Below are 16,523 nucleotides of genomic sequence, written 5' to 3'. Positions count from 1 at the left end.
AACACTTAATTTTCTGAGTGGGATTGGGGAGGCAGGTTTGCTGTTGTCTTTTTGTACGTTGATTTTGAAATGTGATTATTGCTTTCATATTTTTGGTTTTGTTACTCGTTGCTGATGTATGCGTCTCATTGCACCAACCTGTTGTCCCAGTAGTTAAACACTGTGAACGGATTGCTTGCGAGCGCACGTCAGCCGCATGCATTCCTCATTGAACGAGCACGTGAGCGTGAGAACGAGAACCTTGCACTGAGGAAGCGACTCACCGACACTGAGGAGCATTTGGGGTATGTCCTAACTTGTGCACCCACAAGACCTCCACTTCTGGTGGTTTGTTTAAAAAAAAAAAAAAACTCAAAGTCGTTGAAATACTCATTCAGATTTATTATCGTTGTCTAGAAACAAGGTGGAGCGTGTTGGGATGTAAAGGAATTTGAAATAAAAATCCAACTGTGAATGTCAACAAATTGAGAATGGCACAAACAAAGAAGTTATTAATGTCAGAGTTATCAGCAATTTTACTTTGAATAATCATCAATTTACCATACTCTTTTCAGAGCATCTGTGCATTGCAAAACTCTTGAACACAGTCCCACCGAGTGGCTTGCCATTGCATTCCCAGCAGTCAGGGTAGAATTTGAAATTTGTTCAGGGTTCTGGAGAACTCGTCTATTTTTGAAGGACATGGTGGGGTCATTAACATCCATTAACGAACGCCGGCAGATGATGCGTCCAGTTGTAACACATCCATCCGAGGGATGACACACACAGATTCATCACCCTGCCTGCAAAGCACCAGGATGACAGTTTAGAGCTGGGTTGGGATTCAAACCCAGGCCAGACAGCTCACAGATGATCTAAATACTATAAAAGGAGGTGTGTGTTTGTGTGTTCATGCGTGCGTGTGAGTTCCACCCATTTGTTTGGACAGTTCGCCTGACACCACCCAGTTTCTATACTGTGGCCACCATGTTGGTGCTTGTACTGCTATGCGAAGTCAAACACCTCTTCGGACCTGTCGTGTTTACAATCACCTTGCCCTCCCTATAAGTTTTCCCTTCAATGTAAAACGAGCAATGTGACACTTTAAATTATTTTGAGCCAATAGGCATCATGGGCCTTGAGAAGATGGGGTTTTCTTTTTTTCTCTCAAGAAGGTTACACGGGTCCTTGCTCTCATTTCCGACTATTTTCTCTTAAACTATCACATTACCTCTCAACCAGAGACCATAAAACGACAAAGAATGTCATTATAAAGGTCTTTGTTGAGGACTTCCGGAAATCTCCCGACATTGTTAAAGAAAACATGTCATCACTTTTAACAATGTGTATGTACAGTGTATGCATCAGGAAGATGATTGCTCATTGTCATTTGGGAATTGCAATGCCACTGGGTTTCCGCTTCTCTCATGGGATTGTGAGGTGGACAGGCGACCGTGATGGGTTTATGTGGAGTCGGTGATAACATGATAGGGAATGGAACAATGTTAGATAGTCCATTGTTTCGATGTGGGAACGCCCGTTTGCTATTATGAGCAGGAGGAGGGTGAGTAGCGGAGCATGGAGTCAGAGTTGGGGAGTAATGATAGGATAGATTTGCAAGGGGTAGTTTGGGGATTGTTTAAGTGGGGGGGGGTGAGTAGTTCTGCTGGGGAGAGGGTTTGAAGGTTTGAAGTGGGGAGGGCATTGATGCATTTGGGTTGGGAGGGGGAGGGTGAGGACTTGGGTTTTTGGGGGAGAGCAGAGTTGGGAGGTTTGTGGTTGAGCTTTGGGGGAGGGTTGAGGGCTTTCTTTGGGTGGGGGGATTGAGGAGTTGTCAGAATTGAATGTGTATGTTTACTGACAGTAGAAATGTAACTCTGTGTGCGTGCATGCACACCAGACAGGTTAATAATAAATTCAAATTTTCTTAAAAACACGGACGGTTTTCATTCATCGAATATTACAGGCCTTAAATATATTGTTGCTTGCAGTGGAAATTTCTCATAATGGTTTTAATGCCTGGGCACCCAATTATAGTTGGTGTTCCTAACACTGTGCATGAGGCCTTGGTTATTTTATAGCTTGGTTTACGGATCCGCCGACGGTATATTTGCTGAAATGAAATATAAATATAAAACACATTTTTAGCCTTTTATATTTATACATTTTCCGCCGAGGGTGCAAAAGTTTCAAAACCCGAAATGTAAACGTCGGCATTTATATTCAAAACATAATTTTGTGCGCACGCGCCAAAATGCCGAGTCACCTTTAACTGAGCTGTGCAGTCATCTTCGGTCATGGCGTCTGAGCACTGGCCTGCGTGCTTCAGATTGACTTGTTTCTGGGGCGAAAGTGTTTTTTTTTTTTTTTGTATACCTTGTCGAGGCTCGTGTGAGAGCTAACACACAACGCACATCATGGGGGACATGAGACGAGAGGAGAGAGTGGGAATGAAGGACTTTGCACGACGGAGGATTCCCAGTCGGCGACTGGCTTTGGAGGCCAGGTTTGAAATGTGGCTTTCCCAGGAAAGGTCATGGCAGAAAGTGAGACCCAGAAGCTTGAAAGAAAGGACTTCCACAGGATTGTTGAGAAAGTGGATGGGGGGATTTTCTAAACGGTCCTTTCGAAGAGACATAGCGAGAGTGTGAGATTTGTCCGGATTGAAAGACATGTTTCACTTGTTGGACCAGTTTGTGATTTTATCCAGATCTGCAGTGAGCGAAGAAGCTGCTGCTTGCCGGTCTAAGGGATGACCAATGGTACGGAAGATGGTGGAGTCGTAAGCAAACAGATATAGAGGATTTTCCAGAGAGTCTGAGAGATCATTGATGAAAACCAGAAAAAGAACAGGGCCCAGGATGCTACCTTGAGGATCTCCAGCCTGGACAGGAAGAGGGACGAAAGAACTCCATTTTGGGCCACACGGTGACTGTGACAGGAGAGGACGTCTGCGAGCCGTGAGTTAAGAAGTATGTCAGCGGGATAAATTTGAGTGACTGTATTGGTGATTTAATCACACAACATCTTGACGACGAATATTCTGGCCGAACTATTGCATCAATTCAGTGCAGCAGCAGGGATGATTCGCAGGCTCCTCTTGATTGTGACGATTTTGTTTCCGTCAAATGTTGTACACCGCTGTTCATATTGAAAGATTTCGGTGCCAAGTACGTCAAAGTTTCCCTGAGAGATGCTGATATTCAGTCTTCAACGGACTAGAAATCAGCCTTTGATGTGCTCATGGGGATGGGGAGACGGTACGATCAGATGCCCACTGAAAACTAAGCTGGTTATGGCTCTGGTTGACCGTTTTGAGCGTGTTGACTCCGAGTAGACACCTTTTTTTTTAATCATATCCAGCACTATGCACTGGTGTGCACGCACACATCTACGACTTGGACAGTAATTTTATCAGCATAGTTTCCATTTGTTTGATGATCCAACAGGTTCCTATAAGAAAAACATGCCAGACTATATTGTAAAACCAAGTTTTAATCCTTCTTTATTGTTTTTCACATCAGATGATACAGTGAACATGGGCATCCTACATTTGAATGGTTTTCCATCTTCAATGTTTTCTTACATCCTCCTGGTCCGGGATTTATATTCCCCCCCCCCCCAACCTGCCCTTGTCTTTTCCATGGAACATCTGAAAAAAAATCATAAAAAATATATAATTTCTTAAAATTGAAATTATATTTATATTTCGACCTACTGACCCTACATTTTAGCTGAAGAACTGTGAAAACCAAGGTAGAAAATAACTAAGGCCTCAGCAGATCAAACCGTCACATGGGTGTTTTGTGAGAAACGGGTCCTTTTATGTGTTTGACAGACGGTGCCAGAATGAAAAGGCTGCCCTGCAGCGTTCCAAAGATGACATGGCAGCTGATTTGGAAAGGTTACTTAACCAACACGAGGTTGGTACCTGAAGTCACTTGTCACCCTGTTAGTTTGGCCTCTGCAAATGCCTTTGATTGGCCACAAAAGGTTTACTCTGTCAGATGGTTTAGAGATGATCCACTGCATTGGTAATGGCATAGCTTGTGTGACCTGACAGGAAGTCGCGGTAATGAAGAGGATGGTGCTTGGTATGCGTGATGGAATCGATGGACTGCACAGCCAGATGAAAACTGACGGAGGAAATTTGAAGTTCGTGCCAGAACCTCACGACAAGAGGCGACCACTTCCCACACGTTTTGTACGTCAGTTTCCATTCTCCTCTCTCCTCGTTCTTGGCTATACTTCATTACAGCTATGTGTGGGAAGGACTGGCTGGATAATGGGGTAGTGCAAGGGTAGAGGAAATGGTGGGGTGAAGAAGTCTCTTTCTGTCTCTGTCTCACACCCCACCCATTTGACCACCTTATCCTTTCTAATTCAAACAGTTTTTTTTTTTTTTTTACAGACCAAGGTGATTCATCCTGAAATACGCAGCAAGTTGCAAAGAAACGGTCGGTGATGCTCATCACTTGCACTGGTGTTGTATTCGTTGAGCTACTTCTGTTCCTTCAGAACTCAACTGCCACAAAGCTCAAATGAAGCTCCATATGCTGACCTGAATTTGAAGTTCATGGCGGAACCTCACGACAAAAGGCGACCACTTCTCCTGCATCATGAATTACATTGTGTTTTACTATTCAAACCAATAAATTATGGGTTCACTTTTGTGCAACTTTGGACGAACTCTACATTCATCGCTGAATAAGAAGTTAGCCCAACTGTGGTGTCAGTGTTATCAGTTCTTATATCATATGGTGTGGTTATGATGTTTATTTTTTTTTAGCAATGCAAGGTGCACAGTAAACCAAAGCACCAACAGAAACCACTCAGTGTGGCCATGTACCAGAACACTGATGTGTGCAAGCCTAACCTTTTGTGGGTTTGCTTTCTTATAATGTAATGAACACTCAAAAACAATATACAGTGTCTTGAGATTCTCACCTAATTATGTGACATTGCAAAATAAAAATTTTTATTCCATTGTATTTCTTTTAATATTGTACATATTTTTTGATAAACAAACTTCAATTTGCTTAGTCTTCACCATATTTAACACAAGCGGAGTACCCGTCCTACGGGCGATCTTGTTCCAAGCACATAACACGTTCTTCTGGCACGTACCTTTATTTAGGCGGTGTATAAATAACTGATAGTTCTGTATATGCAAAAAAAAAAAAACCTGGGTAACGTGCATGAAGCAAAAACACAACGACTGCTTATAATTTAAAACTCATCACTGCATTGGAAAATGTGGGGACAGGAATACTGTTCTCTAAATGGTGTAGCCTTGTAATACCCTCCCACACCTGAAGGAATACTGTTCTCTAAATGGTGTAGCCTTGTAATACCCTCCCACACCTGAAGGAATACTGTTCTCTAAATGGTGTAGCCTTGTAATACCCTCCCACACCTGAAGGAATACTGTTCTCTAAATGGTGTAGCCTTGTAATACCCTCCCACACCTGAAAGGTGGCACTACATGATACACATTTACATGGAGAATTTGCACCACCCTCTACAACCCCCCCCCCCACAAGACCACTGGCAAAGCTAAAAACACCCCTATACACTAATTGGCGTCATGCTGATCCTATATCGTAAGTCTGGATGTAATCGGCCCACAACTGCAGGAGGAGTAGCGTGACAAACAAACACCGGTCTGTGAATCATTAGTAAGATAAGGGAAGAAAGGGCGAAGTGATTTGTGAATTTTACGTTCTGTCTTAATTTACTTTTGTCATTGTTGTTTAGAAACGGGACAGGAACAACTCGGGCATGATTGGCCAAACGTCTTTCTCGTGCATCAAAGTTTCCTATGTATCTTTGTAACGTTATTAAGAATGGGAATAAATGCAGGGTCTTTTCAGTCTTCTGGTCTTTTGGCTCCTTGGGGTTGTTTGAGTCCTTTGGGTACTTCAGGTGAAGTATTCCTTCTCCATTTTGCAGTTCCTTTTTAGTTTTGCCCCAAAGTCGATGCGAGACCATTGTAATGTTCCTGTCTGTCTGTTTTCACTTTAAAAATGTATTTCTCTGCAACCGCTTGTCTGATCGATGCAAAACTTTAACCAAAGGAGGGACTCCCCATGGAGAATATTTTATGACTAACACTGACATAAGTCACATGGTATGGCTGCCATTATTGGATTAAAGGAAAATAATTTGGAAATTATATTCTCTCAAACTGCTCATTGGAAAAAATAGAAACTTGGCATGTGTTATCAACTCCCCATGCAAAATATAAGGTGATAACGATGAGTCCTAAAACAAGTGTTTTTCCCACATGAGCTTGTTCTGATGCCTTTTCTTGTTCCAAATCACTTCCAATGCAGAAATGTGTTTTTCTTCAAATAGAGTATATTTTATCTTGTACTAAACGAAGCAAAACATTTTTCACAAGAAACCTGAGTGCAAAAACAGTTTTATTACCTCTGCTACCGAAGGTGCAGGAAGTGAGGTTTTCACCCCTTTCTGTCCATTTGCTTGTGACTTGCAAAATTGAAGATTTTTCAAGTATATTGGTTAGTCGATTTTGTTATTCTGTCTTTATCGCCCACAGGTCATAATTTTAAACCGGTCTTCACAAAACTTCACCACAAAGTAGAGTTTGTCATAAGGAAGAAGTTGATTGTTTTTCAGGTTAAAAAAAGGTCAACAACTCAGGTGAGATTTCTAAAATCCTCAATTTTCATCTGATTGACTTGAAATTTGAATAGGATTTATATTTCAGGTCACCGAATTCAAGCAGCCAATTTTTGAGGTCAACATGGACGAAAAGGTCAACAACTCAGGTGGTTTTCCTAAAATCCTCTTTTCATCCGATTCACTGTGTGATGATGAGATAAACTATTGAACTGGGCGATGATGAGATAAACTGTTGAACTGTGTGATGATGAGATAAACTATTGAACTGGGCGATGATGAGATAAACTATTGGACTGGGCGATGATGAGATAAACTATTGAACTTGGTAATGATGAGATAAACTATTGAACTGGGTTATTATGATATAAACTATTGAACTGGGTGATTATGAGATAAACCATTGAACTGTGTGATGATGAGATAAACCATTGAACTGGGAGATGATGAGATAAACTATTGAACTGTGTGATGAGATAAACTATTGGACTGGGCGATGATGAGATAAACTATTGGACTGGGTGATGATGAGATAAACTATTGAACTGGGCGATGATGTGATAAACTATTGGACTGGGTGATGATGAGATAAACTATTGGACTGGGCGATGATGAGATAAACTATTGGACTGGGCGATGATGAGATAAACTATTGAACTGGGCGATGATGTGATAAACTATTGGACTGGGTGATGATGAGATAAACTATTGAACTGGGTGATGATGTGATAAACTATTGGACTGGGCGATGATGTGATAAACTATTGGACTGGGTGATGATGAGATAAACGATTGAACTGGGTGATGATGAGATAAACTATTGAACTGGGTGATGATGAGATAAACTATTGGACTGGGTGATGATGAGATAAACTATTGGACTGGGCGATGATGAGATAAACTATTGGACTGGGCGATGATGAGATAAACTATTGAACTGGGCGATGATGTGATAAACTATTGAACTGGGTGATGATGTGATAAACTATTGGACTGGGTGATGATGAGATAAACTATTGGACTGGGCGATGATGAGATAAACTATTGGACTGGGCGATGATGAGATAAACTATTGAACTGGGCGATGATGTGATAAACTATTGGACTGGGTGATGATGAGATAAACTATTGAACTGGGTGATGATGTGATAAACTATTGGACTGGGCGATGATGAGATAAACTATTGGACTGGGTGATGATGAGATAAACGATTGAACTGGGTGATGATGAGATAAACTGTTGAACTGGGCGATGATGAGATAAACTATTGAACTGGGTGATGATGAGATAAACTATTGGACTGGGTGATGATGAGATAAACTATTGGACTGGGCGATGATGAGATAAACTATTGGACTGGGCGATGATGAGATAAACTATTGAACTGGGCGATGATGTGATAAACTATTGAACTGGGTGATGATGTGATAAACTATTGGACTGGGTGATGATGAGATAAACTATTGGACTGGGCGATGATGAGATAAACTATTGGACTGGGCGATGATGAGATAAACTATTGAACTGGGCGATGATGAGATAAACTATTGGACTGGGCGATGATGTGATAAACTATTGAACTGGGCGATGATGTGATAAACTATTGGACTGGGCGATGATGAGATAAACTATTGGACTGGGTGATGATGAGATAAACGATTGAACTGGGTGATGATGAGATAAACTGTTGAACTGGGCGATGATGTGATAAACTATTGAACTGGGCGATGATGTGATAAACTATTGAACTTTGCGATGATGTGATAAACTATTGGACTGGGTGATGATGAGATAAACTATTGAACTTTGCGATGATGTGATAAACTATTGGACTGGGTGATGATGTGATAAACTATTGAACTTTGCGATGATGTGATAAACTATTGGACTGGGCGATGATGTGATAAACTATTGAACTTTGCGATGATGTGATAAACTATTGGACTGGGTGATGATGAGATAAATTATTGAACTGGGCGATGATGTGATAAACTATTGAACTGGGTGATGATGTGATAAACTATTGAACTGGGCGATGATGAGATAAACTATTGAACTGGGCGATGATGTGATAAACTATTGGACTGGGTGATGATGAGATAAACTGTTGAACTGGACGATGATGTGATAAACTATTGAACTGGGTGATGATGTGATAAACTATTGAACTGGGCGATGATGTGATAAACTATTGAACTGGGCGATGATGAGATAAACTATTGAACTGGGTGATGATGAGATAAACTATTGAACTGGGCGATGATGAGATAAACTATTGAACTGGGTGATGATGAGATAAACTATTGAACTGGGTGATGATGAGATAAACTGTTGAACTGGACGATGATGTGATAAACTATTGGACTGGGTGATGATGAGATAAATTATTGAACTGGGCGATGATGTGATAAACTATTGGAGTGGGTGATGATGAGATAAATTATTGGACTGGGCGATGATGTGATAAACTATTGGACTGGGCGATGATGAGATAAATTATTGGACTGGGCGATGATGTGATAAACTATTGAACTGGGCGATGATGAGATAAACTATTGAACTGGGCGATGATGAGATAAACTATTGCACTGGGCGATGATGAGATAAACTATTGGACTGGGCGATGATGAGATAAACTATTGGACTGGGCGATGATGAGATAAATTATTGGACTGGGCGATGATGTGATAAACTATTGAACTGGGCGATGATGAGATAAACTATTGGACTGGGCGATGATGAGATAAACTATTGGACTGGGCGATGATGAGATAAACTATTGGACTGGGCGATGATGAGATAAACTATTGCACTGGGCGATGATGAGATAAACTATTGCACTGGGCGATGATGAGATAAACTATTGAACTGGGCGATGATGAGATAAACTATTGAACTGGGTGATGATGAGATAAACTGTTGAACTGGGCGATGATGAGATAAACTATTGAACTGGGCGATGATGTGATAAACTATTGAACTGGGCGATGATGTGATAAACTATTGAACTTTGCGATGATGTGATAAACTATTGGACTGGGCGATGATGTGATAAACTATTGGACTGGGCGATGATGTGATAAACTATTGAACTGGGCGATGATGTGATAAACTATTGGACTGGGTGATGATGTGATAAACTATTGGACTGGGTGATGATGAGATAAACTATTGAACTGGGTGATGATGAGATAAACTGTTGAACTGGGCGATGATGTGATAAACTATTGGACTGGGTGATGATGTGATAAACTATTGGACTGGGTGATGATGTGATAAACTATTGGACTGGGCGATGATGAGATAAATTATTGCACTGGGCGATGATGAGATAAACTATTGAACTGGGCGATGATGACATAAACTATTGAACTGGGTGATGATGAGATAAACTGTTGAACTGGGCGATGATGAGATAAACTGTTGAACTGGGCGATGATGTGATAAACTATTGAACTTTGCGATGATGTGATAAACTATTGGACTGGGCGATGATGTGATAAACTATTGAACTGGGCGATGATGTGATAAACTATTGGACTGGGCGATGATGAGATAAACTATTGGACTGGGCGATGATGTGATAAACTATTGGACTGGGTGATGATGAGATAAACTATTGGACTGGGCGATGATGTGATAAACTATTGGACTGGGTGATGATGAGATAAATTATTGCACTGGGCGATGATGTGATAAACTATTGGAGTGGGTGATGATGAGATAAATTATTGGACTGGGCGATGATGTGATAAACTATTGGACTGGGCGATGATGAGATAAATTATTGGACTGGGCGATGATGTGATAAATTATTGGACTGGGCGATGATGTGATAAACTATTGAACTGGGCGATGATGAGATAAACTATTGAACTGGGCGATGATGAGATAAACTATTGGACTGGGCGATGATGTGATAAACTATTGGACTGGGCGATGATGAGATAAATTATTGCACTGGGCGATGATGAGATAAACTATTGAACTGGGCGATGATGAGATAAATTATTGCACTGGGCGATGATGAGATAAACTATTGAACTGGGCGATGATGAGATAAACTATTGAACTGGGTGATGATGAGATAAACTGTTGAACTGGGCGATGATGAGATAAACTATTGGACTGGGCGATGATGAGATAAACTATTGGACTGGGCGATGATGAGATAAACTATTGAACTGGGTGATGATGAGATAAACTATTGAACTGGGTGATGATGAGATAAACTATTGAACTGGGCGATGATGAGATAAACTATTGGACTGGGTGATGATGAGATAAACTATTGGACTGGGCGATGATGTGATAAACTATTGGACTGGGCGATGATGAGATAAACTATTGGACTGGGCGATGATGTGATAAACTATTGAACTGGGCGATGATGAGATAAACTATTGAACTAGGCGATGATGAGATAAACTATTGAACTAGGCGATGATGAGATAAACTATTGAACTAGGCGATGATGAGATAAACTATTGAACTAGGCGATGATGAGATAAACTATTGAACTTGGTAATGATGAGATAAACTATTGAACTGGGTTATTATGATATAAACTATTGAACTGGGTTATTATGATATAAACCATTGAACTGTGTGATGATGAGATAAACTATTGAACTGGGCGATGATGAGATAAACTATTGAACTGTGTGATGAGATAAACTATTGAACTGTGTGATGATGAGATAAACTATTGAACTGTGTGATGAGATAAACTATTGAACTGGGTGATGATGAGATAAACTATTGAACTGGGCGATGATGAGATAAACTATTGAACTGGGCGATGATGAGATAAACTGTTGAACTGGGCGATGATGAGATAAACTATTGAACTGGGCGATGATGAGATAAACTATTGAACTGGGTGATGATGAGATAAACTGTTGAACTGGGCGATGATGAGATAAACTATTGGACTGGGCGATGATGAGATAAACTATTGGACTGGGCGATGATGAGATAAACTATTGAACTGGGCGATGATGTGATAAACTATTGGACTGGGTGATGATGAGATAAACTATTGAACTGGGTGATGATGAGATAAACTATTGAACTGGGTGATGATGAGATAAACTGTTGAACTGGGCGATGATGTGATAAACTATTGGACTGGGTGATGATGAGATAAATTATTGAACTGGGCGATGATGTGATAAACTATTGGAGTGGGTGATGATGAGATAAATTATTGGACTGGGCGATGATGTGATAAACTATTGGACTGGGCGATGATGAGATAAATTATTGGACTGGGCGATGATGTGATAAACTATTGAACTGGGCGATGATGAGATAAACTATTGAACTGGGCGATGATGAGATAAACTATTGCACTGGGCGATGATGAGATAAACTATTGGACTGGGCGATGATGAGATAAATTATTGGACTGGGCGATGATGTGATAAACTATTGAACTGGGCGATGATGAGATAAACTATTGGACTGGGCGATGATGAGATAAACTATTGGACTGGGCGATGATGAGATAAACTATTGGACTGGGCGATGATGTGATAAACTATTGAACTGGGCGATGATGTGATAAACTATTGAACTTTGCGATGATGTGATAAACTATTGGACTGGGCGATGATGTGATAAACTATTGAACTGGGCGATGATGTGATAAACTATTGAACTGGGCGATGATGTGATAAACTATTGAACTTTGCGATGATGTGATAAACTATTGGACTGGGTGATGATGAGATAAACTATTGAACTGGGCGATGATGTGATAAACTATTGGACTGGGCGATGATGTGATAAACTAATGAACTGGGCGATGATGTGATAAACTATTGAACTGGGTGATGATGTGATAAACTATTGAACTGGGCGATGATGTGATAAACTATTGAACTGGGCGATGATGAGATAAACTATTGAACTGGGCGATGATGTGATAAACTATTGGACTGGGTGATGATGAGATAAACTGTTGAACTGGACGATGATGTGATAAACTATTGAACTGGGTGATGATGTGATAAACTATTGAACTGGGCGATGATGTGATAAACTATTGAACTGGGCGATGATGAGATAAACTGTTGAACTGGACGATGATGTGATAAACTATTGGACTGGGTGATGATGAGATAAATTATTGAACTGGGCGATGATGTGATAAACTATTGGAGTGGGTGATGATGAGATAAATTATTGGACTGGGCGATGATGTGATAAACTATTGGACTGGGCGATGATGAGATAAACTATTGAACTGGGCGATGATGAGATAAACTATTGAACTGGGCGATGATGAGATAAACTATTGAACTGGGCGATGATGAGATAAACTATTGCACTGGGCGATGATGAGATAAACTATTGGACTGGGCGATGATGAGATAAACTATTGGACTGGGCGTTGATGAGATAAATTATTGGACTGGGCGATGATGTGATAAACTATTGAACTGGGCGATGATGAGATAAACTATTGGACTGGGCGATGATGAGATAAACTATTGGACTGGGCGATGATGAGATAAACTATTGGACTGGGCGATGATGAGATAAACTATTGAACTGGGCGATGATGAGATAAACTATTGAACTGGGTGATGATGAGATAAACTGTTGAACTGGGCGATGATGAGATAAACTATTGAACTGGGCGATGATGTGATAAACTATTGAACTGGGCGATGATGAGATAAACTATTGGACTGGGCGATGATGAGATAAACTATTGGACTGGGCGATGATGAGATAAACTATTGGACTGGGCGATGATGAGATAAACTATTGAACTGGGCGATGATGAGATAAACTATTGAACTGGGTGATGATGAGATAAACTGTTGAACTGGGCGATGATGAGATAAACTATTGAACTGGGCGATGATGAGATAAACTATTGAACTGGGCGATGATGTGATAAACTATTGAACTGGGCGATGATGTGATAAACTATTGGACTGGGTGATGATGTGATAAACTATTGGACTGGGTGATGATGTGATAAACTATTGAACTGGGCGATGATGAGATAAATTATTGCACTGGGCGATGATGAGATAAACTATTGAACTGGGTGATGATGAGATAAACTGTTGAACTGGGCGATGATGAGATAAACTGTTGAACTGGGCGATGATGTGATAAACTATTGAACTTTGCGATGATGTGATAAACTATTGGACTGGGTGATGATGTGATAAACTATTGAACTGGGCGATGATGAGATAAACTATTGAACTGGGCGATGATGTGATAAACTATTGAACTTTGCGATGATGTGATAAACTATTGGACTGGGTGATGATGTGATAAACTATTGAACTGGGCGATGATGTGATAAACTATTGAACTTTGCGATGATGTGATAAACTATTGGACTGGGTGATGATGTGATAAACTATTGAACTGGGCGATGATGAGATAAATTATTGCACTGGGCGATGATGAGATAAACTATTGAACTGGGTGATGATGAGATAAACTGTTGAACTGGGCGATGATGAGATAAACTGTTGAACTGGGCGATGATGTGATAAACTATTGAACTGGGCGATGATGTGATAAACTATTGAACTTTGCGATGATGTGATAAACTATTGGACTGGGCGATGATGTGATAAACTATTGAACTGGGCGATGATGTGATAAACTATTGGACTGGGCGATGATGAGATAAACTATTGGACTGGGCGATGATGTGATAAACTATTGGACTGGGTGATGATGAGATAAACTATTGGACTGGGCGATGATGTGATAAACTATTGGACTGGGTGATGATGAGATAAATTATTGCACTGGGCGATGATGTGATAAACTATTGGAGTGGGTGATGATGAGATAAATTATTGGACTGGGCGATGATGTGATAAACTATTGGACTGGGCGATGATGAGATAAATTATTGGACTGGGCGATGATGTGATAAATTATTGGACTGGGCGATGATGTGATAAACTATTGAACTGGGCGATGATGAGATAAACTATTGAACTGGGCGATGATGAGATAAACTATTGGACTGGGCGATGATGTGATAAACTATTGGACTGGGCGATGATGAGATAAATTATTGCACTGGGCGATGATGAGATAAACTATTGAACTGGGTGATGATGAGATAAACTGTTGAACTGGGCGATGATGAGATAAACTATTGGACTGGGCGATGATGAGATAAACTATTGGACTGGGCGATGATGAGATAAACTATTGAACTGGGCGATGATGTGATAAACTATTGGACTGGGCGATGATGAGATAAACTATTGAACTGGGTGATGATGAGATAAACTATTGAACTGGGTGATGATGAGATAAACTGTTGAACTGGGCGATGATGTGATAAACTATTGGACTGGGTGATGATGTGATAAACTATTGGACTGGGTGATGATGTGATAAACTATTGAACTGGGCGATGATGAGATAAATTATTGCACTGGGCGATGATGAGATAAATTATTGCACTGGGCGATGATGAGATAAACTATTGAACTGGGCGATGATGAGATAAACTATTGAACTGGGTGATGATGAGATATACAGTTGAACTGGGCGATGATGAGATAAACTATTGAACTGGGCGATGATGTGATAAACTATTGAACTGGGTGATGATGAGATAAACTATTGAACTTTGCGATGATGTGATAAACTATTGAACTGGGCGATGATGAGATAAACTATTGGACTGGGCGATGATGTGATAAACTATTGAACTTTGCGATGATGTGATAAACTATTGGACTGGGCGATGATGTGATAAACTATTGGACTGGGCGATGATGTGATAAACTATTGAACTTTGCGATGATGTGATAAACTATTGGACTGGGCGATGATGTGATAAACTATTGAACTGGGCGATGATGTGATAAACTATTGGACTGGGCGATGATGAGATAAACTATTGGACTGGGCGATGATGTGATAAACTATTGGACTGGGTGATGATGAGATAAACTATTGAACTGGGCGATGATGAGATAAACTATTGAACTGGGTGATGATGTGATAAACTATTGGACTGGGCGATGATGAGATAAACTATTGGACTGGGCGATGATGAGATAAACTATTGAACTGGGCGATGATGAGATAAACTATTGAACTGGGTGATGATGTGATAAACTATTGGACTGGGCGATGATGAGATAAACTATTGAACTGGGCGATGATGTGATAAACTATTGGACTGGGCGATGATGAGATAAACTATTGGACTGGGCGATGATGTGATAAACTATTGGACTGGGCGATGATGAGATAAACTATTGGACTGGGCGATGATGTGATAAACTATTGAACTGGGCGATGATGAGATAAACTATTGAACTAGGCGATGATGAGATAAACTATTGAACTAGGCGATGATGAGATAAACTATTGAACTAGGCGATGATGAGATAAACTATTGAACTAGGCGATGATGAGATAAACTATTGAACTTGGTAATGATGAGATAAACTATTGAACTGGGTTATTATGATATAAACTATTGAACTGGGTTATTATGATATAAACCATTGAACTGTGTGATGATGAGATAAACCATTGAACTGGGAGATGATGAGATAAACTATTGAACTGTGTGATGAGATAAACTATTGGACTGGGCGATGATGAGATAAACTGTTGAACTGGGCGATGATGAGATAAACTATTGAACTGGGCGATGATGAGATAAACTATTGGACTGGGCGATGATGAGATAAACTATTGGACTGGGCGATGATGAGATAAACTATTGAACTGGGCGATGATGTGATAAACTATTGGACTGGGTGATGATGAGATAAACTATTGAACTGGGTGATGATGAGATAAACTATTGAACTGGGTGATGATGAGATAAACTGTTGAACTGGGCGATGATGTGATAAACTATTGGACTGGGTGATGA

General features: G+C 40.4%; 2 long non-coding RNA genes across 2 annotated transcripts; one reads left to right on the top strand and one right to left on the bottom strand.

The window, feature by feature from the left end:
• Nucleotides 1–120: 120 nt before the first annotated feature.
• LOC147010855 (uncharacterized) lies at nt 121–4,970 on the top strand. Its single transcript, XR_015052201.1, has 4 exons — nt 121–284; nt 3,818–3,902; nt 4,043–4,183; nt 4,391–4,970. It is a non-coding gene; the product is annotated as an uncharacterized LOC147010855 (long non-coding RNA).
• LOC147010854 (uncharacterized) lies at nt 4,391–7,170 on the bottom strand. The gene is made up of 2 exons (XR_015052202.1): nt 5,448–7,170; nt 4,391–5,343 (listed from the first exon to the last, which is right to left on the bottom strand). It is a non-coding gene; the product is annotated as an uncharacterized LOC147010854 (long non-coding RNA).
• Between the last annotated feature and the right edge of the window lie 9,353 nt (nt 7,171–16,523).

The sequence above is a fragment of the Eptatretus burgeri genome, chromosome 16, assembly GCF_056783735.1.
Source record: "Eptatretus burgeri isolate ZD-2024b chromosome 16, Ebu_testis_v1, whole genome shotgun sequence".
NCBI lineage: Eukaryota > Metazoa > Chordata > Myxini > Myxiniformes > Myxinidae > Eptatretus > Eptatretus burgeri.
Note: the sequence above shows the minus strand (reverse complement) of the source record. Positions and strands in the feature narration are given on the sequence as shown.